This window comes from Schistocerca cancellata, chromosome 1, assembly GCF_023864275.1.
Source record: "Schistocerca cancellata isolate TAMUIC-IGC-003103 chromosome 1, iqSchCanc2.1, whole genome shotgun sequence".
Classification (NCBI taxonomy): Eukaryota; Metazoa; Arthropoda; class Insecta; order Orthoptera; family Acrididae; genus Schistocerca; species Schistocerca cancellata.
Window position 1 is genome coordinate 775,111,655 of NC_064626.1, and position 23,801 is coordinate 775,135,455.

Sequence of the window (23,801 nt, forward strand, 5' to 3'; positions counted from 1 at the left end):
TATTTCTTTACTACATTTGTCCCAGTTATCAACTCGATTTTTCTAACTACATCGTTGCATCATAAGCTGCTCCTGTCGATAAGCAACGACACTTTCAGAAGCAGTGCTAGAGACGAAAGTGATAGAGCTGGGCACTTTACCATGTTGCTCCTACATCTGTGCACTTCGCTTCTCAGTCAGTGCAAAGATGTTTATGTACTAGATGACCATTTTTGATTGCAACAGTTTCTTGTTGTCCTGATGACACTCTCCATGGAGTGAGACGTAGTTTTTCAGGTTTGGTCAGGAACGATTTAGTTCTTTCTACTACTATGACGATTAATATCAGGCGAGGAGATGGGCTGCGATGCGTCCGGCGTTTCCTTGTTTCTCTCATTCTCTAGCGCCTAATATTGCGTTATGTTGACCAAAGCTTGTGTACTTGGATTCGTCTCAGATACCGTGGGATAAGACTAACTGAACCATTAAAAGCAACACCCACGTGCCTTGTGTGAGCAGACCATCGGAAACAATATAATAAACACTGTGGCGCGAATAAACGGCCTTTTTATATCCACTTGTGTATGAAGATTTCGGTCAAAACTGAAGACCTTTGTTCGCACTTTATTCGCTGATAAAATTGTGACTGGCACCAAGGCAACTTTGTAAATCACCCAAAACGTTACTCTTTGTATTTCCCGCATTTATGTCGTGTCCAATTTCTCTTGTGACTAGCCCAAACGCAGCATGTCTGCACTAACAACGTCTATGTTGGCGTTCTTGTTATCTCACGTCTTCTGATTTTGTTTAGAGACCAATTACAACTGTGGGACTAGTTATCAAAGTATTGGGCCTAGCGCCTGGTTATTCCGAGTTTTTTCTTCCTAACAATTAATGAGACGTTACCCTATGAAATGGTTTGTGTTTGTGCAAAATATAAATGGACTCGAATTACTCAGGCTGTTATCAGATAGGAGGAAGTTTGTAGCACAGCAATTCCAACAGACCAATGTGCGCTGAAAGTGTATGTTTAGAATCAACATTCGGACTGATAACAGTTTTAGTTCTAACCTTATCATTGTTGTGGGTTCTCAGAGGTGTTAGACTGCAGCTGTCCCAGCTCGGGAACGAAAACATAATGAACGTAGATAAACGACGAAATTTTTATATTTGACATGTGGCGCCACTAGCTTAACCTCTCGCGTTTAACAGTTATGCGTGAATACAAGACAGTGACCATGTGTTATCGAGCCAGAGTATTTATTCTGCCTTGTAATGCTTCATCTGATAAACATGATGTCGTGCCTATAGAACACGGTGTTCTTTCCGTCGCTCACTGAACACGGCAGCCTGTGATGTATGATGCACAATCCCAGCGACTGCACTGTTCTGAGAACAGCCTTGAGGCTCAGGATCGTGTTATCTTCGCCGTAAGCCGGCCACGACGGTTTCCTTCTAAACGCCACACTGCTCCTTCTCCGAAGTATACATTCAGAGAAACAGTTTCAGCGGTCAAGTCGTAAAAGCGATATTGATACGTTATGAACACTGCACAAGTACCCTGTTACCTTCACATTTTTAATTGTTTATTTAAACTGTTATTTCCTTCCTCTCCGCTTATAGCTCAGAACTGGTTATCATAGAATAAATTCCCGCTATTCAGTCTCGTCTGTTACAGGAAGTTAAATTACGAATACTTTCCAACGAATGAATATTTCCTCAGTTATATTTCAAATATCATCAAGATTGTGCTTCTTCAGTTCTCTCGGCGAACTTCATGGAGAAATACTTCACAGGTAAACTATTTCTACGCTGATGAAATATTGTGCCCGTTGGACACTGACAACCGGGGTTCATCCGTGAACTATTTTGCCATGATCAAGGTTTTAGATTTTAAGTCTGAATGAGGAGTAGGGAAATGTGGTTTAGCAGAGGACAGCTGGAATGGCTGAGTGGAAATTATGTGCGACGGATTATGCCTCGTCTTGAGGGCTGAAATGTAAGATAGTGGTTTTTGAGAAGAATTGTTATGTAAAAATTATGAGAGTTGATGTGGTAAGTCGATCCCTGGTAAGTTTTGTGGATGGAAATAGTACGAGGTAAGGGAGAGAATTACGTAGAGCGGTGACGTAAAAAGATAGGAAAACGGGCTTTATCAGGAACAAAAAGCGACATATTCCATGATATTTTAGCGTGAAAGGAGTAAAAACGTAATAATTCGAAAAGGATTTATATAACCTGTTCGTATTACGTATACCGTGACACAGATGAATTGCCGGCCGGTGTGACCGAGTGGTTCTAGGCGCTTCAGTCTGGAACCGCGCGACCGGTACGGTCGCAGGTTCGAATCCTACCTCAGGCATGGATGTATGTGATGTGCTTAGGTTAGTTAGGTTTAGTAGTTCTAAGTTCTAGGGGACTGATGACCTCAGATGTTAAGTCCCATAATGCTGAGAGCCATTTGAACACAGATGAATTGGGAAGTGATCCATACAATAATTGAACTCAATCACCTCGGCTTTGGTTTTCAGGATATCTTAGATACGAATTTATAAAATGAGTGAAAGATATATTGCATCAACTTGCGGCCATGGACCTGGGGCATATACTTTTTCTTCCGATATTTCGCTTCATAACTGTACAACCATCTTCAAGGTAAGTCGCTGACAGACTCGACATAATACTGTGGAATAATTACGCGTGCTTCAGAAATAAGAATGAAGACGTTGAATGTGGGATTATACCGCATCAAGAGGGCAGTGCTCTGATGTAGCGACGTAGGAGGGCGAGCTTTATCACGTGCATTTACTCCAAAGCGTTGTGTCAAGAGGTTTTAATTCTGTCACTGACTCACCGAGAAGGTGGTTGTACGCTTATCAGCCGAAATATCGAGAGAAGAAAACAGTACCGTCCCGCATGCACGCTCGAAAGATGACACAATATTCTGTCAGCCGGAAACAATTCAGGAAATACAATGAAGGGCAAACCATCAGCTGCTGTATAAACATTATTGCAAACTGCTGCTAGTTCCAGTCTATACGAGCCATCTTCTGACACTGAACAAAAAGGCGGTTTATCATCTTGCTTTGTGATATACCGGGTGATCAAAAAGACAGTATAAATTTGAAAACTTAATAAACCACGGAATAACATAGATAGAGAGGTAAAAATTGACACACATGCTTGGAATGACATGGGGTTTTATTAGAACAAAAAAAAAGAAACAAAGTATTGCTAGACACGTGAAAGATCTCTTGCGCGCGTCGTTTGGTGATGATCGTGTGCTCAGCCGTCACTTTCGTCATGCTTGGCCTCCCAGGCCCCAGACCCCAGGCCGTGCGATTACTGAATTTGGGGTTACCTGAAGTCGCAAGTGTATTGTGATCGACCGACATTTCTAGGGATGCTGAAAGACGACACCCGACGCCAATGCCTCACCATAACTCCGGACATGCTTTACAGTGCTGTTCACAACATTATTCCTCGACTACAGCTGTTGTTGAGGAATGATGGTGGACGTATTGAGCATTTACTGTGAAGAACTCTTACTTTGTTATGCTAATTATTGCTATTGTGATCAGATGAAGCGCCATCGGTCGGACATTTTTTGAACGTTTGTATTTTTTTGGTTCTAATAAAACCCCATGTCATTCCAAGCATGTGTGTCAATTTGTACCTCTCTATCTACATTATTCCGTGATTTATTCAGTTTTCAAATTTATACTGACTTTTTGATCACCCCGTAGTAAACGCAGTTGCATTAAGACTGATTTTAAATAGGCTAACACCAGTATTTACATTGTACTTAAAACCAAGCAATGCTTTGCAATTGCTAAATACGTATGGGAATTGGATCTACGTCCTAAGCTCCATATCCCACCACTCCCTGTCCATCTTCTCCTCCTCCCCCTCTCTCTACCCCCTCCCTTCTCCCCCTCTCTCCTCATTTCCTCCTGCCCACTCTATCTAGCCGTCTCCCCCTTGCCCCTGTCTTGTTCATCTGCTCCCATACTTCTCTGTCCATCTTCTCCTCCTCCCACTTTCTGACCTTGAGCCTTGTTTGCTTTTATTGCACACAAAAGCTTGATAGGGAACCGAAGTTGCTCAAAATTAATGGACAAATCGGTTGGGATCATTAGTACACCGGGTTTGCGAGGGATATCTTCACCCGATCGATCTGTGACAATAGTAGGTTCAGTAACAATATTTCGCATAGTTTTAATCTGTGAACCGGTAGGATTTCAAAGTTTCCGACTCTTAAGATCCTGTAATAGTAATCTGATCATAAGCTGTTAGCCCCTAAATACAACTTTCCTGTTTTCTGTTATAAGCGACTGCGAGAAAGAAAACATTTGTTAATTTATCTTGTAAGAATTTTAAGTAAATCGATTAAGATCTTTCAGAGATTTTTGTTAACAACGTTTCTTCAATGTACAGGGTGTCATGGATATATGTGCAGATATCTATATTGGTGCCTGAGGACAGTGTGTTGGACAACATTACATCACTATCTACGCAATTTGCAGATTAATAGTTATGGCTATTAAAAGTGGTATGTTTTTAGATTGGTTAGTATTTCCAAGTAGATGTGGCCAGAGCAAGCCGTTAATGCCCTGGACAGCAAGTCAGATGTTGATGTGTGGACACACTGAAGTGGGTACCTATTAAGGTTACAATGATCGCAACGTCTCCACTTATACCCCTCACACCCTGTATGTTATACATGTATTTATATATTATGTGTATTAAAAATATATATTTTATGTCCATATATATACAGTAATAAACTATATATTATATATCTATATATTTATTACTGTATCGAGTAAAAGTCTGAAGTAAATCGGTCAAGACCTTTCCGAGGTTTTTAGTAACAACGTTTAACAACGTCTTTATATAGTAGCTCAGATGCCACTAACTGACTTTTGATAATTGAATACTCACATGTATACTGACCCAGATTTCGATCTGTGCCCAGAATGCCGAACGATGACATACAAGGGGACGATTTTCAAAGTCGCAACTCATGTTCTCCTTTCACGATAGACTAAGGGGCGAACATTTTGTTTAGGACGTAACAAGGCTGAAATATAGTCCTTCCAATTGCTAATTGAAATCGCTTGCTCAAATTGATTACGTTAGGCAACTCCCTTTCATAACAACCATTTCATTCGCTGCGGCAAAATAAAATGAGTGAATTCAGTTTAGATTAAATACCTAGCTTCTAAGTGGTGTGTGGTGGTTTTCTTTTCCATTAAGTTGTCTTTTTGTTTCAGGTGAGTCGACGACGGAAAATTCACCGTCGCAGAAATAGGGCTGAGAGGTCTGCCAATATCCAGAATGGCGACGCAACGGTAACGTGCAAGTTTCTGGCAGCAGTAATCTAATTTGTCGCTTTGCTCTGGACTATATTCATGAGCCCTAATCAACCTGCCTTTCTGTTCAGTGATTTGGTTATTTAGGGCTATTCAAAAAGATGGAACAGATTTCAAACATTTATTGCTTCCAAACTACAAAACACAGGAACACAATTCCAACTTTCCTGGAAAGAGAAAAGATCAAATTTTTATGTATTCAATGTGAGCACTATGTGTTGCACTACAAATATCAAAACGGTGACTCATTTTCTCCCACACACGAAGCAGGTGGTCTCTCCATATCGAATTTACAGCTTCAACAATACAAAATCGAGCATAGGGGGGATAAAAACGCGGCCTTTTACGTAACCCCTGAGATTAAAGTCACAAGGTGTGGAATCTGAAGACCTGGGAGACCACCGGCAATGTTCATCTTCTGCCGCTCCTATTTCGATACAATTTCCTGGAATGGTGTCATTCGGGTAACGTCGAACCCGCTTAGAAAAATGAGGCAAGGGACCATCTTGCATGACAAAGAAGCCTTCTGAATCATCTTCAAGTTGACGAAATATACGGTTCTGAAGTACCTCTAGGTAGTTTACTCCTTTCGCAGTTTTCTCCATGAAGAAGAAAGCAACAGCGCCAATGCGATCGTGATTGGAACGTCTACCTGAACTGTTGAAATTATAAACCGTTTTCTGTCTAGGAACGTTGGAGTTATGGTGCTACCTTTTGCGATTTGGAAGATATAAATGTTTGAAATCTGTTCCTTGTTTTTGAATAGTTCTGTTTACCACTGTAATTCAGTCGCTATATTAAACAATGAATATGATGTTCTTGCCAAGGTAAAGAGCAAAGTTCCTTCTTTCATACGAGGAATCTCTTTACTAAAATTTATACAAGTGCTTCAAGATCAGTGTAAATGCCAACATGGTTATTTTTACTTCTGAACAATGGTATTGACACAAACGGCTGGCCCGAAGCAATTTTGCAGTCTACAATGAAAGACAGATTTCTAAACGAAGATAATCCAGAAGAAATTGGATTCATAGGATCTGTTTCAAACCCTTAAAGGCCTGCCATCTGCTTTTCTCACAATCCTCACTGCTAATGCACCCGTCTGCCTCGTACAATACGTTACTAAAGACGGCGTCAACTACGTAATCTTACGAAAAGAAATGGCTCAAGTGGTTTAAGAATATTGTTTTACACTGAGAAGCAGCCTAAGCGATCGCAGATACTAGACCCACCTATAACTCGATAAGAATAGCTCAAATTGTAAAGCCAATACAATACCGAAGGCGGGAGGTAATATAAGGGACAGTTAAACGGGCACGTGACAGATGGAAAATAGTACGTAAGCTGTTTATTATTTCGAAAGTAATCCTCGAAAGTAATCCCACAGTGAGACAAAGCAGTCAATGCCTTCAAGGAAAAGCATTCACGGTTGCCTGCGGAACGATGATTGTCCGCTGGTGTGCACCTCTTCGTCCGAATCATATCGGTGGTTAAGAACGTCTTCCTCCACGGCTCCAGGAATTATCGAAATCGTATGAGGAGATGTATGAACTGTATGGCGGATGTGTAAGGGGTTCCCAACAAAACTTATACAGCGTTCTCGAAACGACCTTAGCAGTATGCGGGGCAGCCCATGTGTAGTTCGAGTATTCTGCAGAAGTTTCATTGGGAATCACTCAAACATCCTCCATACATTCCCGAACCTTCCCATGCAGTTTCCCTATTTGTATTAACAGCTATGGCGATTACTTTTGAAATAATAAATAGTTTACGTACTTTTTTTTCTTAAACTGCCTCATCCCTTACGTCTGACACCAATCACAAATGCATCACAGCTGTTGGTGAGATTTTAACTAACATTTAACAGTCATAATCTCGAAATAATTTGGTTACTGGTACGGCCTGCCAGATGTGAAAGTAGCTTCCGGGTTTCTGAACTGTTTTCGATGGTACAAGTGCACTCGACGAGTTGTCAGCGTCGTTATTGAAACATTCTAAGGTAAACATAGATTTTTTTATTGAGACCGCAGTTACTTTGTCTCTGTTTCACTCACAATCGTCTTCATAAGCACGCTGCAACAACTAAATTATCACTATAATGATTTTTATTCTTTACAGTTCATAGCAGCTCTATAATTTCGCCTTTACAGTTTTTCATGTGATTACTAGATTGCGAAATAAAGAGTTAAAATTGTTAATATAGCCTCCACTTCTGCTTGCCCCCAAACTCCACAAACATGAACATTATTGAGCATATCTCGGATGCCGTGCAACGTGCTGTTCAGAAGAGATTTCCACCCTCTCGTACTCTCACGGATTTATGGACAGACCTGCAGGTTTAATGGTGTTAATTGCCTCCTGCATACTTCTGCGTGCTTGCAGGGGCCCTAAACGATATTTGGCAGATGTACGTTTCTTTGGCTCTTCAGTGTAGAAGGATGTTCAATAGTGCGTCGGCGGATAGGTGAAGAATGAGAAGGTTCTCCGCGGAATCAGCGAAGAATGGAATGTATGGAAAATACTGACAAGCAGAAGGGACAGGATTTTGGAACATTTGTTAAGAAGTCGTCAATTACCTCCGTGATGTTAGACGGAGTTGTAGAGGGTAGAAACTGTAGGGGCAGACGGAACTGGAATACTTCCAGCAAATAACTGAGTACGTTGGGTGCAAGTGCTACCCTGAGATTAAGAGCTTTGTACTGGTGGGGAGTTTGTGGCAGGCTGCAGCAAATCATTTACGGCTTAAGACTAACGAATAAAAATGTAAGGTTGCCTTTACGTTCAAGGGATACTGTGTACTCCTGTCGTGGCAAATTGAGAACGCGTGCTCTTTTCTCAATAAGAATCTTACCATCGAGTGAGTTACTAACAAGGGAACCTCCCCATCGCATCCCCCTGAGATTTAGTTATAAGTTGGCACAGTGGATAGGCCTTGAAAAACTCAACACAGATCAATAGAGAAAACAGGAAGAAGTTGTGTGGAACTATGAAAAAATAAGCTAAATATACAAACTGAGTAGTCCATGCGCAAGACAGGCAGCATCAAGGACAACATGAGCACAGGAGCGCCGTAGTCCCGTGGTTAGCGTGAGCAGGTGCGGAACGAGAGGTCCTTGGTCAAGTCTCCCCTCGAGTGAAAAGTTTACAATCTTTATTTTCGCAAAGTTATGATCTGTCCGTTCGTTCATTGACGTCTCTGTTCACTGTAATAAGTTTAGTGTCTGTGTTTTGCGACCGCACCGCAAAACCGTGCGATTAGTAGACGAAAGGACGTGCCTCTGCAATGGGAACCGAAAACATTTGATCCCAAGGTCATAGGTCAACCGATTCCTCCACAGGAAAACACGTCTGATATATTCTATACGACACTGGTGACGGCATGTGCGTCACATGACAGGAATATGTTGTCGCCCCACCTAACTTGTACACTTGGCGAATGGGTAAGAAGATTCTTCTACCTTGCCCGATTTAGGTTTTCTTGTGGATGTGATAATCACTCCCAAAAAAGTGATGAAAAGATAAGAGTTTGTCACATAAACTGCAACAAATGAAAGCAACAGTTTCACAGTCGCACGGTTTTCCCTGTGCTCTGTCAAAACATGTTTTTTTTTACGTTTTCATACAACGTCCCCTTACTAGTCCGCCGCTCGTGGTCTCGCGGTAGCGTTCTCGCTTCCCGAGCACGGGGTCCCGGGTTCGATTCCCGGCGGGGTCAGGGATTTTCACCTGCCTCGAGATGACTGGGTGTTTGTGTTGTCCTCATCATTTCATCATCATCCAGGAAAGTGGCGAAATTGGACTGAGCAAAGACTGGGTAATTGTACGGGCGCTGATAACCACGCAGTTGAGCGCCCCACAAACCAAACATCATCATCATCTCGTCCCCTTACTACGGCGCAGTTACCTCGCATCGGACGGACGGACAGATAATAATTGTCTGAAAATAAAAAATTAAACTTCTCACTCGAGGGAAGACTTAAACCAAGGACCTCTCGTTCCGCAGCTGCTCACGCTAAAGCCGTCGGCACACGGACCGTGATGTCGAACGTTAACGTTGAGCGTGCCAAGTTCAACGTGCTGCTGAACGCTCAGGAACTATGCGACTTGTGCATACGGTACATGGGCCCCAGCGTGGTATACACGATCGCAACGCACTCCAGCGGCGGTTGTATGTTTCTAGTTCGTAAATCACACTGTTTACTCAACGGGCGAGCGTAAAATTCCCACGTTAGCTCTATTAAAACGCACATTTCCTCCATCGTCCACGAAAAGGAAAGTACTGTGTTCAATCAATAAGGACACAGGCTTATAAAAGTTCCATTACAAACAGTGCGGTACAAATTTGGAATACTTCTTCGCATAAGATAAACATTATTTCATCATTCCCACATTTTAGTAAAATCCCAAGGTCCGTCTTACTTAATCATTGTTTCTACCCAGTATCAGAATATTTGCAGCTTGTGAATTACGAAGCGTAAAAGAAAAAGGAGCGAAATATCTTTATACAAGTAGCGCAAGCTGTCTTGTAGATTGAGCCAATCGAACAGTCACCCCTCAAAAAAAGGCGAACTTATATTTACATAACATCAAATATTACAGCATATACTTATATTAAACTAATAAAAAAGTATCAGAACATAATAAAAACGCGTTTGTAAGTGTCTGGACGCGAACCGCTGCCCCAACAAAGACTCATTACCGGACAGAGACGCTACTCATTACGCTAAACCAACACAGGCGCCTAGGCTTTAATCACATTTTCTTACCCGTTCTAAAAACGTTAATCGTAGATAAATATGTTACTAATTGAAATTTAATTATAACAAATTGTACCAAGAACAATGCGTTTTGGGTGGATCTTCAGTGTGTCGCTGCCTTCAAATAGCCTACTAACATAATACACAAGTTACAATAATTCTTTTGCCACGAATATGATGTTTCTCATTATTTTATTGGAACGTATCACACAACTAACAACGGGTTTTCCAGTGATTCTCAATTTGTTGGTGCTCAGAAACGGCGTATATACATATAGGTTTGAAATGAATGCCAATATGGCGCCTCACAACTTGGTACTGAAGGGAGGCGGCGTGCGAGTGACGTAGGTGGCGTTGTGTCATCTCATTGGTCAACGCTCAGACGCACGCTCAGAATATCTGACATGCCAGATATTGCTTTGTACGTTGGGAAAGACTCCCGAACGTGCTATTCCACGCTATGACGTCAGAAACTCGGCACGCTCAACGCTCAACGTTCTGATGCACGGTCCGTGTGCCGACGGCTTAACCACGCGACCACGGCGCTTCTGAGCTCACTCTGTCCTTGATGTTGCCTATCTTGTGCATGGACTACTCAGTTAGTATATTGTGCTTATTTTTTTCATAGTTACACACAACTTCTTCCTGTTTTCTCGATTGATCTGTGTTCAGTTTTTCAAGGCCTATCCACTGTGCCAACTTATAACTAAATCTGAGGGGGGGGGGGGGGGGGTGCGATGGGGAGGTTCCCTTGTAAGCGCTGAAGCTGCGGACTCTGACGACACAAATCTTTCCCGTTTTGACTGTGACACTAATTGATGAGCGTCGATGTGAGCAGCGAGTGGAAGATGCGGGCGGCGATGGGCGCAGGCTGCGGAACGGCGCTTTATCTGGGGAGATGGAGAGATGCGGCGCTGTGGCGCGTTATGGGCGGTGGGCGGGGGGGGGGGGGGGAGATCGGGACAGCGCACCTGGGGCCGGCGCTGCCTCTCCTCCGCCGGTGCCCCTGCCTAGCAACGTAATGGCCAGCCGCCTCGCCGCGGGCCACGCCGCGACTAAATTGGGCCGGCCGCAGCGGGCAGGGCGCCGCGCCGCCATATTTTAAATCATCGAAAAGGCAAAAAGAGGAGAGCGGAGGAGAGGTGCGCCGCGGGCCACCACCCACCAGGCCGGGCCGGTGCCGGCCGCGGCCGCGGCTGTGTGCTCGTTTTGTTGCGGCTCGCAGCCACAGCCGGCGCCGCGCCGCTCCCCTCGCCAGCGGCCGCGGCCGCGCTCGTTTCTCGCGGTGACACCGTGCCTGGCCTTGTCGCTGATTGGCCGCCGCGGGCGATCCGCGCTCCGGGCTCGAACCCGGCCCTGCGCCCGGCGATAAGCGCCCGCCGTGTCTTCACATCCCATCGACAGCCGTCGCTCCGGGGCCCTTCTCGGAACGCTGGTACGTTGGCCTCGCAGACGGCTGCGCCGCGAGTATTTCAGCTAGTCCCGGTATTCCAACTCACATCTATACACTCCTTACTACACACATCAACAAAATGTTTGCATCACGCCTTTACTTCGTAATTCATGAAACAGAAAACAAAAATTGGCTCTGAGGCATGCGTACACAGGGTGGTCTATTGATTGTGACCTGGCCAAATACGAGGTACATTCAAGTTCTAAGGCCTCCGATTTTTTTTCTAATTAACTACTCACCCGAAATCGATGAAACTGGCGTTACTTCTCGACGTAATCGCCCTGCAGACGTACACATTTTTCACAACGCCGACGCCATGATTCCATGGCAGCGGCAAAGGCTTCTTTAGGAGTCTGTTTTGACCACTGGAAAATCGCTGAGGCAATAGCAACACGGCTGCTGAATGTGCGGCCACGGAGAGTGTCTTTCATTGTTGGAAAAAGCCAAAAGTCACTAGGAGCCAGGCCAGGTGAGTAGGGAGCATGAGGAATCACTTCAAAGTTGTTATCACGAAGAAACTGTTGCGTAACGTTAGCTCGATGTGCGGGTGCGTTGTCTTGGTGAAACAGCACACGCGCAGCCCTTCCCGGACGTTTTTGTTGCAGTGCAAGAAGGAATTTGTTCTTCAAAACATTTTCGTAGGGTGCACCTGTTACCGTAGTGCCCTTTGGAACGCAATGGGTAAGGATTACGCCCTCGCTGTCCCAGAACATGGACACCATCATTTTTTCAGCACTAGCGGTTACCCGAAATTTTTTTGGTGGCGGTGAATCTGTGTGCTTCCATTGAGCTGACTGGCGCTTTGTTTCTGGATTGAAAAATGGCATCCACGTCTCATCCATTGTCATAACCGACGAAAAGAACCATTCATGCTGTCGTTGCACGTCAACATTGCTTGGCAACATGCCACACGGGCAGCCATGTGGTCGTCCATCAGCATTCGTGGCACCCATCTGGATGACACTTTTCGCATTTTCAGGTCGTCATGCAGGATTGTGTGCACAGAACCCACAGAAATGCCAACTCTGGAGGCGATCTGTTCAACAGTCATTCGGCGATCCCCCGAAACAATTCTCTCCACTTTCTCGATCATGTCGTCAGACCGGCTTGTGCGAGCCTGAGGTTGTTTCGGTTTGTTGTCACACGATGTTCTGCCTTCATTAAACTGTCGCACCCACAAACACACTTTCGACACATCCATAACTCCATCACCACATGTCTCCTTCAACTGTCGATAAATTTCAATTCGTTTTACACCACGCAAATTCAGAAAACGAATGATTGCACGCTGTTCAAGTAAGGAAAAAGTCGCCATTTTAAGTATTTAAAACAGTTCTTATTCTCGCCGCTGGCGGTAAATTCCATGTGCCGTACGGTGCTGCCATCTCTGGGACGTATTGACAATGAACGCGGCCTCATTTTAAAACAATGCACATGTTTCTATCTCTTTCCAGTCCGGAGAAAAAAAATCGGAGGCCTTAGAACTTGAATGCGCCTCGTATCTCATGAAATAAGCATCAAACGAAAAAACTACAAAGAACGAAACTCGTCTAGCTTGAAGGGGGAAACCAGATGGCGCTATGGTTGGCCCGGTAGATGGCGCTGCCAAAGGTCAAACGGATATCAACTGCGTTTTTTTTTTAAATAGGAACCCCCATTTTTATTACTTATTCGTGTAGTGCGTAAAGAAATATGAATGTTTTACTTGGACCACTTTTTTCGCTTTGTGATAGATGCCGCGGTAATAGTCACAAAGGTATAAGTACGTGGTATCACGTAACATGCCGCCAGTGCGGACGGTATTTGCTTCGTGATACATTACCCTTGTTAAAATGGACCGTTTACCAATTGCGGAAAAGGTCGATATCGTGTTGATTGTGATCAAAATGCCCAACGGGCGTGTGCTATGTATCCTGCTCGGTATCCTGGACGACTTCATACAAGTGTCCGGACCGTTCGCCGGATAGTTACGTTATTTAAGGAAACAGGAAGTGTTCAGCCACATGTGAAACGTCAACCACGATCTGCAACAAATGATGATGCCCAAGTAGGTGTTTTAGCTGCTGGCGCGGCTAATCCGCACATCAGTAGCAGACAAATTGCGCGAGAATCTGGACTCTCATAAACGTCGGTGTTGAGAATGCTACATCAACATCGATTGCACCCATACCATATTTCTATCAACCAGGAATTGCACGGAGACGACTTTGAAAGTCGTGTACAGTTCTGCCACTGGGCACAAGAGAAATTACGGGACGATGACAGATTTTTTGCACGCGTTCTGTATAGCGACGAAGCGTCATTCATCAACAGCGGTAGCGTAAACCGGCATAATCTGCACTATTTGGCAACGGAAAATCCACGATGGCTGCGACAAGAGGAACATCAGCAACCTTGGCGTGTTAATGTATGGTGCGGCATTATGGGAGGAAGGATAATTCGCCCCCATTTTATCGATGGCAATCTAAATGGTGCAATGTATGCTTATTTCCTACGTAATGTTCCACCGATGTTACTGCAACATGTTTCACTGCATGACAGAATGGCGATGTACTTCCAACATGATGGATGTCCGGAACATTGCTCACGTGCGGTTGAAGCGGTACTGAATAGCATATTTCATGACAGGTAGATTGGTCGTCGAAGCACCCTACTATGTCCCGCACGTTCGCCGGATCTGACGTCCCCGGGTTTCTTTCTGTGGGGAAACCTGAAGGATATTTGCTATCGTGATCCACCGACAACGCCTCACAACGTGAGTCAGTGCATTGTCAATGCATGTGCGAACATTACGGAAGGCGAACTACTCGCTGTTGAGAGGAATGTCGTTACATGTATTGCCAAATGCATTGAGGTTGACGGACATCATTTGGAACATTTATTGCATAAGTGTGGTATTTACAGGTAATCAAGCTGTAACAGTATGCGTTCTCAGAAATGATAAGTTCACAAAGGTAAATGTATGACATTGGAACAACCGAAATAAAATGTTCAAACGTACCAACATTCTGTATTTTAATTTAAAAAACCTACCTGTTCGTCTAAAATTGTGAGCCATATGTTTGTGACTATTACAGAGCCATCTCTGACAAAGCGAAGAAAGTGGTCCAACTAAAACATTGATATTTCTTTACGTACTACACGAATATGTAATAAAAAAAGGGGGTTCCTATTTTAAAAACGTTGTTGATATCCGTTTGACCAATGGCAGCGCCATCTAGCGGGCCAACCATGGCGCCATTTGGTTTCCCCTTTCAAGTTAAACAAGTTTCGTTCTTTGTAGTTTTATCGTTTGACGCTTATTTCGTGAGATATTTGGTCCGTCAATACCGATGGAAGGTCCCCTTCATAGGATGTAAGCTTGAATCCGTTGTGACATATCATCGATGAGGTCACCAAGACAGCTCTCGTCCAAATTGTCCCACTGCGTGGTTCTGCGTACGTCGCACGGAGTACGTGGTCTTTCACACTGTCCAAGAACAGCTCGTTTCAATCGATTCCACACATCCACACATTTTCGATTGGGTTCAAGTCCGGGGAACAGGTAGGCCACTGCATTCTGGTGATATTAACATGCTGAAGGAAAGAGTGCAAGAGAACAGCACGACGAGCACGTGAGTTGCCATCCATAATGATGAAGTTGTCACCAGAATGTTGACGATACGGTGCTACTATCTGTTGCAACATCTCGTCCCTGTACCGTAGAAGGGTGAGACGCCGCTGAACGACCACGAGAGCTGTACATTGCTCCGTGTACCGCCACCCCACAACATCAATCCACCACCTTCTTCTTGCAAATGTGGGACACAGTGTTGAAGCTTTCGATATTACCGGGTTGCCTCCAGACACGCGGTCTGTGATTATCATGTCACAAGCAGATCCGAGTTTCGTTGGTAAACAACACGCGCCCGTTACGCATAAATTCTTGCCGATCTAAAACGGAGTGCTTGGTGTTGTGGTGTACGGCGTGCTGCTCGCCACGGTCGTCAAAAAGGCAGATTCGCATCATGTTATCGTCTCGTAGATGTTTGATGCAATAGATGACCTCCTGTAGCCTCATCAGGTGCTGAATTCAATTCTGGTACATTCAGCCCTCTGTTCCTTTGACTCAAAAGTCGTAGTTATCCATTATCGTTTGCACCTGTCGAACGCCGAGTAACTTCCCTCGTTGACAAGCCTTCTATGTATAACATGATGGTGGCGACTCCGATCATTCATCACGATTGTCCTTAGAGGCATGATGGGTGACCACTCTACAGTTTCAAAGATTTCTCTAATGCGTCCCCACTGATGTTTTACTTTCAGCTGGAATTCTGCAGTCCATTCGAATACGCCGCTCTTCTTGTAGGCAGCACTCACTGTAACTTTGTGTATGTTTACAAACAACGCAATTGTTGACGTTCCAATCCCTACAGGAACATTGACAATAACAACACACCTGCACAACATAGCCGGCCGCTGCGGCCGAGCGGTTCTAGGCACATCAGTCTGGAACCGCGCTGCTGCTACGGTCGCAGGTTCGAATCCTGCCTCGGGCCTGGATGTGTGTGATGACCTTAGGTTAGTTAGGTTTAAGTAGTTCTAAGTTTAGGGGACTGATGACCTCAGATATTAAGTCCCATAGTGCTTATAGCCATTTTTTGCATGACATATCGGGATGACGCAATACTTTTTTTGATATGCGTGTATTAGTTGCAACACCAGAAAGGGTATCACATAAGGAAGACTAGTTATTGTGCATATACGTTATAGTAAGAAGAATATACGATTACATTTGAAGGTGCTTTGTCGGAATGCAGTGTGCGAAATTAAGTTTGCAGAGCTCCCACATCTGACAGCAACAACGTCTCTGACGCAGCTGGACGTCGAGTCGAACTGAGCTTGCATGACAGATGCGGGTACGTCATTCCATGCTGCTTCAACTCCACAGTTCATCAGTCTATGTGCTGGAAAGTGGTGGATGTATCAGTCTGTCAGCAACCCGTGACCAGAGTTTTCAACAGGCGAGAGCTTACTATTGTCTGGTAGGATTAACTTCCTTTTTTTTCAATTCGATTCAGTGCCGCCTGTTATCCGATTTACCCGTTTAATTCTCCTATAACACCACATTTAAGAAATTTCTATTGTCTTCCTACCTGAATTGTTTATCGACCAGGTTTCACTTCTTTCTTGATTATTTGTTACATGTAATCCGATTTCTGTTTTCGGCTGCACTTTCTACCCTGTACAGGTCTCTCAAATATGTTGCAAATAATTTCCTGGTTCAGCGTTCTCCTGTAACACCATATCTCAAAACGCTTTGCCTATCTTCCTTTCCAATTCTCACATAATTTGTTATTCACTTCAGCACGATGCTGTGCTTCGGATGCACATTCACAAATATATGTTTCTGATGACTAACACTAGCAAAACTTCTTCCGGCGAGGAATGCTTTGTTTTCTGCGCTACTTTGCTTCTTGTATCCTGCTCGCTTCGCCCATCAATGTTATTTTCACCTCGTCTACTACGTGGTTACTTACTTTGATATCACGTTTACAGCTCATCCCATTTATGCTGCTCTTCTGTTTTTGTACCTTTGTTTGTTATATTTACAATTTAATAACCATAAAACAATGAAATGACCAAACATTATTGCCTTAAACGACAATGTTTCTTTTTGCACGAGGACTATTGTTTTAAGGCCCGGTAGGTCGCGAACTACAAACACAGTGAAAGTCCGACACAGCTTTACGTACATGTGTTGTGCAGTGTCTTTACTACGCCCCTCGATCACATCACGTCGCATTTTTCATTTCTGAGTGTGCAATGAGTACAGAAAGATGCCTAGAACAGTAAAGTATCCATCCAAGTGTGAAATGGGTGCTGTCATTCGAATTTTTCATAGTGAGTAGTTCCGCGTGATTTCATGCAGCTCTCATGCGTTATAACAGAGTGCGGAAATGGTGCAGGAACTTTGAAGCTGGGCGTGCAAATGTTTATGATGCAGGCGTCAGGAAGGAAGTGAGTATCAATGTTCAGCAAGTAGATTCGGCGACTCGAGAAAATCGTCTACTGAGAGCAGTTCAGAACCGGCGAAGAGGAATGTTGTCATTAGGCATTGTCGTTCTCCATGACAATGCCCGCTCCCACACCGCAGCTGCAACAAAGACGATCCTGCAGTGTTTCCGATGGGAAGTGTTTGATCACCCACAATAAAGCCCAGACGTGGTCTTCCACCTCTTTGCTCACATGCCTTGCTGGCTATGAGGTCAGTGTTTTACCAGAGACAACCAGCTGCCGAATAGCGTTGGCAACTGGCGAAAAGCACATTTTTCATTTTCTCCGTGTTTCCATTTAGCGACCTATCGAACCTTGAGAAAAAAAAGAAAGAAAGAAACATCGTTCTTATATCTTCTGTCATGACCTCGGTTGCTCCGCTCCTATATCTTCTGTCATTCCTTTTGTTCTAAACTGACTTATTTTCTCATCTTATAAGGCCCGTCTCTAAGAGGCGTTTTTTAATTTACATACATGTTTCAGTTCTTTATTCTGAAAGCATCCTCAATGGCCTATATGCGTATTTTCCTTCTAACTGTACCTGTGTAATAAGTACGCACTATATACCTGTCGTTGTGGTCTTCAGTCCAGCGACTGGTTTGATGCAGCTCTACATGCTACTCTATCCTGTGCAAGCTTCTTCATCTCCCAGTACCTACTGCAACCTACATCCTTCTGAATATGCTTAGTGTATTCATCTCTTGGTCTCCCTCTACGATTTTTACCCTCCACGCTGCCCTCCAATACTAAATTTATGATCCCTTGATGCCTCAGAATATGTCCTACCAACCAATCTCTTCTTATAGTCAAGTTGTGCCACAACTTTCTCTTCTCCCCAATTCTATTCAATACCCCCTCATTAGTTATGTGATCTATCCATGCCGGCCTATGTGGCCGTGTAGTTCTAGGCGCTACGGTCTGGAACCGAGCGCCCGCTACGGTCGCAGGTTCGAATCCTGCCTCGGGCGTGGATGTGTGTGATGTCCTTAGGTTAGTTAGGTTTAAGTAGTTTTAAGTTCTAGGCGACTGATGACCTCAGAAGTTAAGTCGCATAGTGCTCAGAGCCATTTGATCTATCCATCTAATCTTCAGCAATCTTCTGTAGCACCACATTTCGAAAGCTTCTATTCTCTTCTTGTCTAAACTATTTATCGTCCACGTTTCACTTCCATACATGGCTACACTCCATGAAAATACTTTCAGAAACGACTTCCTGACACATAAATCTGTACTCGATGTTAACAAATTTCTCTTCTTCAGAAACGCTTTCCTTGCCATTGCCAGTCTACATTTTATATCGTCTCTACTTCTACCATCATCATTTAATTTTCTCCCCAAATAGCAAAACTCGTTTACTACTTTAAGCATCTCATTTCCTAATCTAATACCTTCAGCATCACCCGATTTAATTCGACTACATTCCATTATCCTCGTTTTGCTTTTGTTGATGTTCATCTTATATCCTCCTTTCAAGACACTGTCCATGACGTTCAGCTGCTCTTCCAGGTCCTTTGCTGTCTCTTACAGAATTACAAAAAACTTTGAAGTTTTTATTTCTTCTCCATCGATTTTAATTACTACTCCGAATTTTTCTTTTGTTTCCTTTACTGCTTGCTCAATATACAGATTGAATAACATCGGGGATAGGCTACAAACCTGTCTGACTCTCTTCCCAACCACTGCTTCTCTTTCATGCCCCTCCACTGTTATAACTGCCATCTGGTTTCTGTACAAATTGTAAATAGCTTTCGCTCCCTGTATCAACATTGTCAAAAGCTTTCTCTAAGTCTACACATGCTAGAAACGTAGGTCTTCATTTCCTTAATCTATTTTCTAAGATAACTATATACATAATAATATAATTCCTTCGTGGTACATATTTTCTTTATCCTGAAAGCATTATATATATATATATATATATATATATATATATATATATATATATATATATATATATATATATATATATACGTGTGTATATGTATATGTATATATAGTGTATATATGGATGTTTACAGGATAAAGAAAAGATATACCACTAAGGAATTATCCGAATGTGACGGAAATCGGTAGATGTAATGTACATGTACAAACAAACAAACATTTACAATTTCAGAACAACTGAATGATTTATTCAAGAGAAAGGGCTTTACAAATGGAACAAGTCAACAACGTGCTGGTCCACCTCTGGAGTTTCTGCAAAGAGTTGCTCGGCTTAGCATTGATTGATAGAGTTGTTGGATGTCCCCCTGAGGTATATCGTAAGACATTCTGTCCAATTGGCGATGGTTGAAGAGCGCTGCCCATCATGCTCCAGACGTTCTCAACTGAGGAGAGATTCAACGACTTTGTTGGCCAAAGTAGGATTTTGCTAACACGAAGACAAGAGGCCGGCCGGGGTGGCCGAGCGGTTCTAGGCGCATCAGTCTGGAAACGTGCGACCGTTACGGTCGCAGGTTCGAATCTTGCCTCTGGCATGGATGTGAGTGATGTCCTTAGGTTAGTTAGGTTTAAGTAGTTCTAAGTTATATGGGAGTGATGGCCTCAGATATTAAGTCCCATAATGCTCTGAACCATTTGAAGACAAGAGGTGTAATTGTCTTCAGTGATAAGTCCTGCTTCGAACTGAGCTCGATTACCAGCGGAGACGTGTTTCCAGACGCCTCGGACAGCAGCGGGATATCAAACTGAATGTCTCCTGCCATACGGCCAACAACCAGGTTTTCACACCAAGACCCTTTGAATGTCATATGCGCCAACCTTACACCACGGCGGTGCGTCGACGATATTCTACGTCCCGTGTTGTTGCCCTCCATAGCAAGCTATTCGGGGCTTACATTTCAGCATGATGATGATGATGAGCGTTTGGCGTCAGTGGCCGGGAGGCCCCTCGCGGGGCAGGTCCGGCCGCCTTGGCGCAGGTCTTATTACATTCGGCGCCACATTGGGCGACCTGCACGCCGGATGGGGATGAAATGATGATGAACACAACACAACACCCAGTCCCTGAGCGGAGAAAATCTCCGACCCAGCCGGGAATCGAACCCGGGCCCGGAGGACGGCAATCCGTCACGCTGACCACTCAGCTACTGGGGCGGACTTCAGCATGATAATCCCCCCCGTACACGGCGAGAATTTCTACAGCTTGTCTTCGTGCTTGCAAGGTTGCTGGATCTCTCTCAAATTGAGATTTGGAGCATTCTGGGCAGAGCGCTCCAATCATCTAGGGATTTTAATGTCCTAGCGCACCAGTTGGACAGAAGTTCGCACGGTATCCCTCAGGAGGACATCCGACAGGTCTGTAAATCAGTGACAAGCCGAATAACTGGTTGCATAAGGGCCAAAGGTGGAGCAAAGCGTCATTGATTTGGCTAGTTCGTGAAGCTCTTTCTCTTGAATAAATCATCCACTTTTTCTGAAATTGTAATATACCGATTTCCATCCCATTCGGCGTGGTGCATGTATTTCTTTTTCTTTTCTTATTGTATATAACAAATTGGTGAAGTTGCTATTTTAATTTCTATTGCTTGAATATTGAATTTTGGTGGTTGAAATTACATTTATTATTATGATTTTATTTCTAATTCTTTTGAAATAAAGCTTATTACTATATTAATTGTTTTAGCGGCAATAAAAAAAACATTTTTCTGCGTTACAGTTTTCCTGCGTTAGTGTTTTAGTATAAAAACAACTGATTGGTACACAGGTTATTCCAGGTTTTAACACGTTTTCGTTTACATAGGATTCTAGTTTTCTCTCAGATGCGCTGTAATGTATTTTTGTACCCTGTAGTCAGGACACACTGGACTTGTGTTATTCCAAGTTTTATGATGAAAACTAAGATAACTTAAACAAATTTTACCATTATGCTAATATTTATTTCCTTCAATTTGCATGTGAGAAATATGGCTATATCTCACAAAATAAGGAGGCATGGCATTCGGTCCAACTTCGTTTTTTTTTTTTTTTTTTACCTTTTGTCTCCATACACAGTTCATAACGTATCCCTCACGAAAATCGAAAGTGTAGTACGAGTACCGTTAGCACGCTTGTTCTTAAAATAGAGGTAATAATAGTATTTTCAGCTATGGACAGCCCTATTTTGTACGGAAATAGGAACTGAATAGGACCATACATTTCTGCTTGTTTGAAGGCAGTACGAAGAACTGGTTAGTGAGTTGGTGAAGTTGGTGCATTCATAAATGGCTCTGCGTTTCATTTTGCATGGACAAATGTCGGTGTAATTGAAATGTATATTGGTATCTTTGAACACGGAGTTACATCAAACTGCTGCCAAAATAAGATCTACTTCTTTTAGCCTCGCTATGTGTCACTGTTTGTTAAGCTGTTTCTCACCCACCGACAACGTGACTTATAGAAAGTTAATTAAAACCCGGTAATATACTGCCGAACAACTGAAACAGAAGCAAATGCTGAGTTCCGCTATTAAATCGTTACGGCTGCCTTCTCGCAGTGTGTCTAGCTCCGACTGCCAGTGTGTTTACTGTTCGTTCTCGCCTAATTATACCGTGCACTAACTGAAAACTGCAGTCGGCACCGGTATTAGTGCCGCAGCGTCCGCCGTACTCAGTTATTTCCCAGGATTTACGACATCCATTTGTCGGCGTAGGTAGCGGGGTGCGAGGGGCGACGGCAGTAACTTATTAATTACTGTCGCGTCGCGTGTTCCCCGCCAAGGCGCATTTGCGAGGCTACGCGCGCGCAGCGAACAGTATTAATGCCCCCATTGTGTGCGGCACCGGTAAGAACGCTGCAGGTATTTAATATGGCGGCGACGACAGAGACAGATTACGGGCGAGCCGTCACCTCGCGGCCTGCTGCCAATGACTGACTCTCGGATCCAGTTCTGCCTCTCACTTCATTTGCATCGAGAGCGTACTGCAGAACGGTTATCTGGTCTTCTATTGTTGACTATGGGAACAGTATAAGGCTATTTGGAAAGCTTAGTTTACTCTTTATACTTCTTGTACAATTATGGTGGGCAGGTAAGTTGTGGGTGACTTTTGTACAGAGTACCCGAGTCCGATTCGCAGCACAACCGAGATGGTGGGAGGATAGTCATTCAGCCTCATCAGTACAGCTAAACACGCACACAGTCCTGTCACATTATGTGATCACCTGCCGGCCGCTGTGGCCGAGCGGTTCTAGGCGCTTCAGTCCGGAACCGCTCTGTTGCTACGGTCGCCGGTTCCAATCCTGCTTCGGGCATTGATGTGTGTGATGTCTTTAGGTTAAAAAATGGCTCTGAGCACTATGGGACTCAACTGCTGTGGTCATAAGTCCCCTAGAACTTAGAACTACTTAAACTTAACTAACCTAAGGACATCACACACATCCATGCCCGAGGCAGGATTCGAACCTGCGACCGTAGTGGTCACGCGGTTCCAGACTGAAGCGCCTTTAACCGCACGGCCACACCGGCCGGCTGTCCTTAGGTTAGTTAGGTTTAAGTAGTTCTATGTTCTAGGGGAACATAGTGCTTAGAGCCATTTGAACCATTTGTGATCACCTGTCAAAAGCCTCAGTAATCTTTTGTAGAGCGGCCGTGTAGAAAGAGAATCAATGAGGCTCTGGAAGGTACTGAGGATGTGCAGCCACGCCTAGTCCAGTGCTGTGCCCGGCTGCGCTAGGTTTTTCCGTTGAGGACCCATGGTGCGAACAGCTCGATACAGGTGGTCTCACTCATTCTCGATTGGGTTTAAATTCTGGGAGCTTGGTGGTGAGGGGAGTACGGTAAATTCATCCTGGTGCTCTTCGAACCACTCACGTACACGGGGAGCTGTGTAAAGCACTGCATTGTCCAGCTGGTAGATGTCATACAGTCGAGGAAAAACCAAACAAGAAACTTCCTGGCAGATTAAAACTGTCTGCCGGACCGAGACTCGAACTCGGGACCTTTGCCTTTCGCGGGCAAGTGCTCTACCAACTGAGCTACCCAAGCACGACTCACGCCCCGTCCTCACAGCTTTACTTCTGCCAGTGCCTCGTCTCCTACTTTCCAAAGGCTCTCCTGCGAACCTTGCAGAACTAGCACACCTGAAAGAAAGGATATTGCGGAGACATGGCTTAGCCACAGCCTGGGGGATGTTTCCAGAATGAGATTTTCACTCTGCAGCGGAGTGTGCCCTGACATGAAACTTCCTGGTAGATTAAAACTGTGTGCCAGACCGAGACTCAAGT

The 23,801-nt window shown here is 44.1% G+C and overlaps 1 non-coding gene across 1 annotated transcript; it reads right to left on the reverse strand.

Annotated features, from left to right (window-relative positions):
* Nucleotides 1-23,488: 23,488 nt before the first annotated feature.
* Nucleotides 23,489-23,563, reverse strand: Trnas-cga (transfer RNA serine (anticodon CGA)). Its single transcript has one exon. It is a non-coding gene; the product is annotated as a tRNA-Ser (tRNA).
* Between the last annotated feature and the right edge of the window lie 238 nt (nt 23,564-23,801).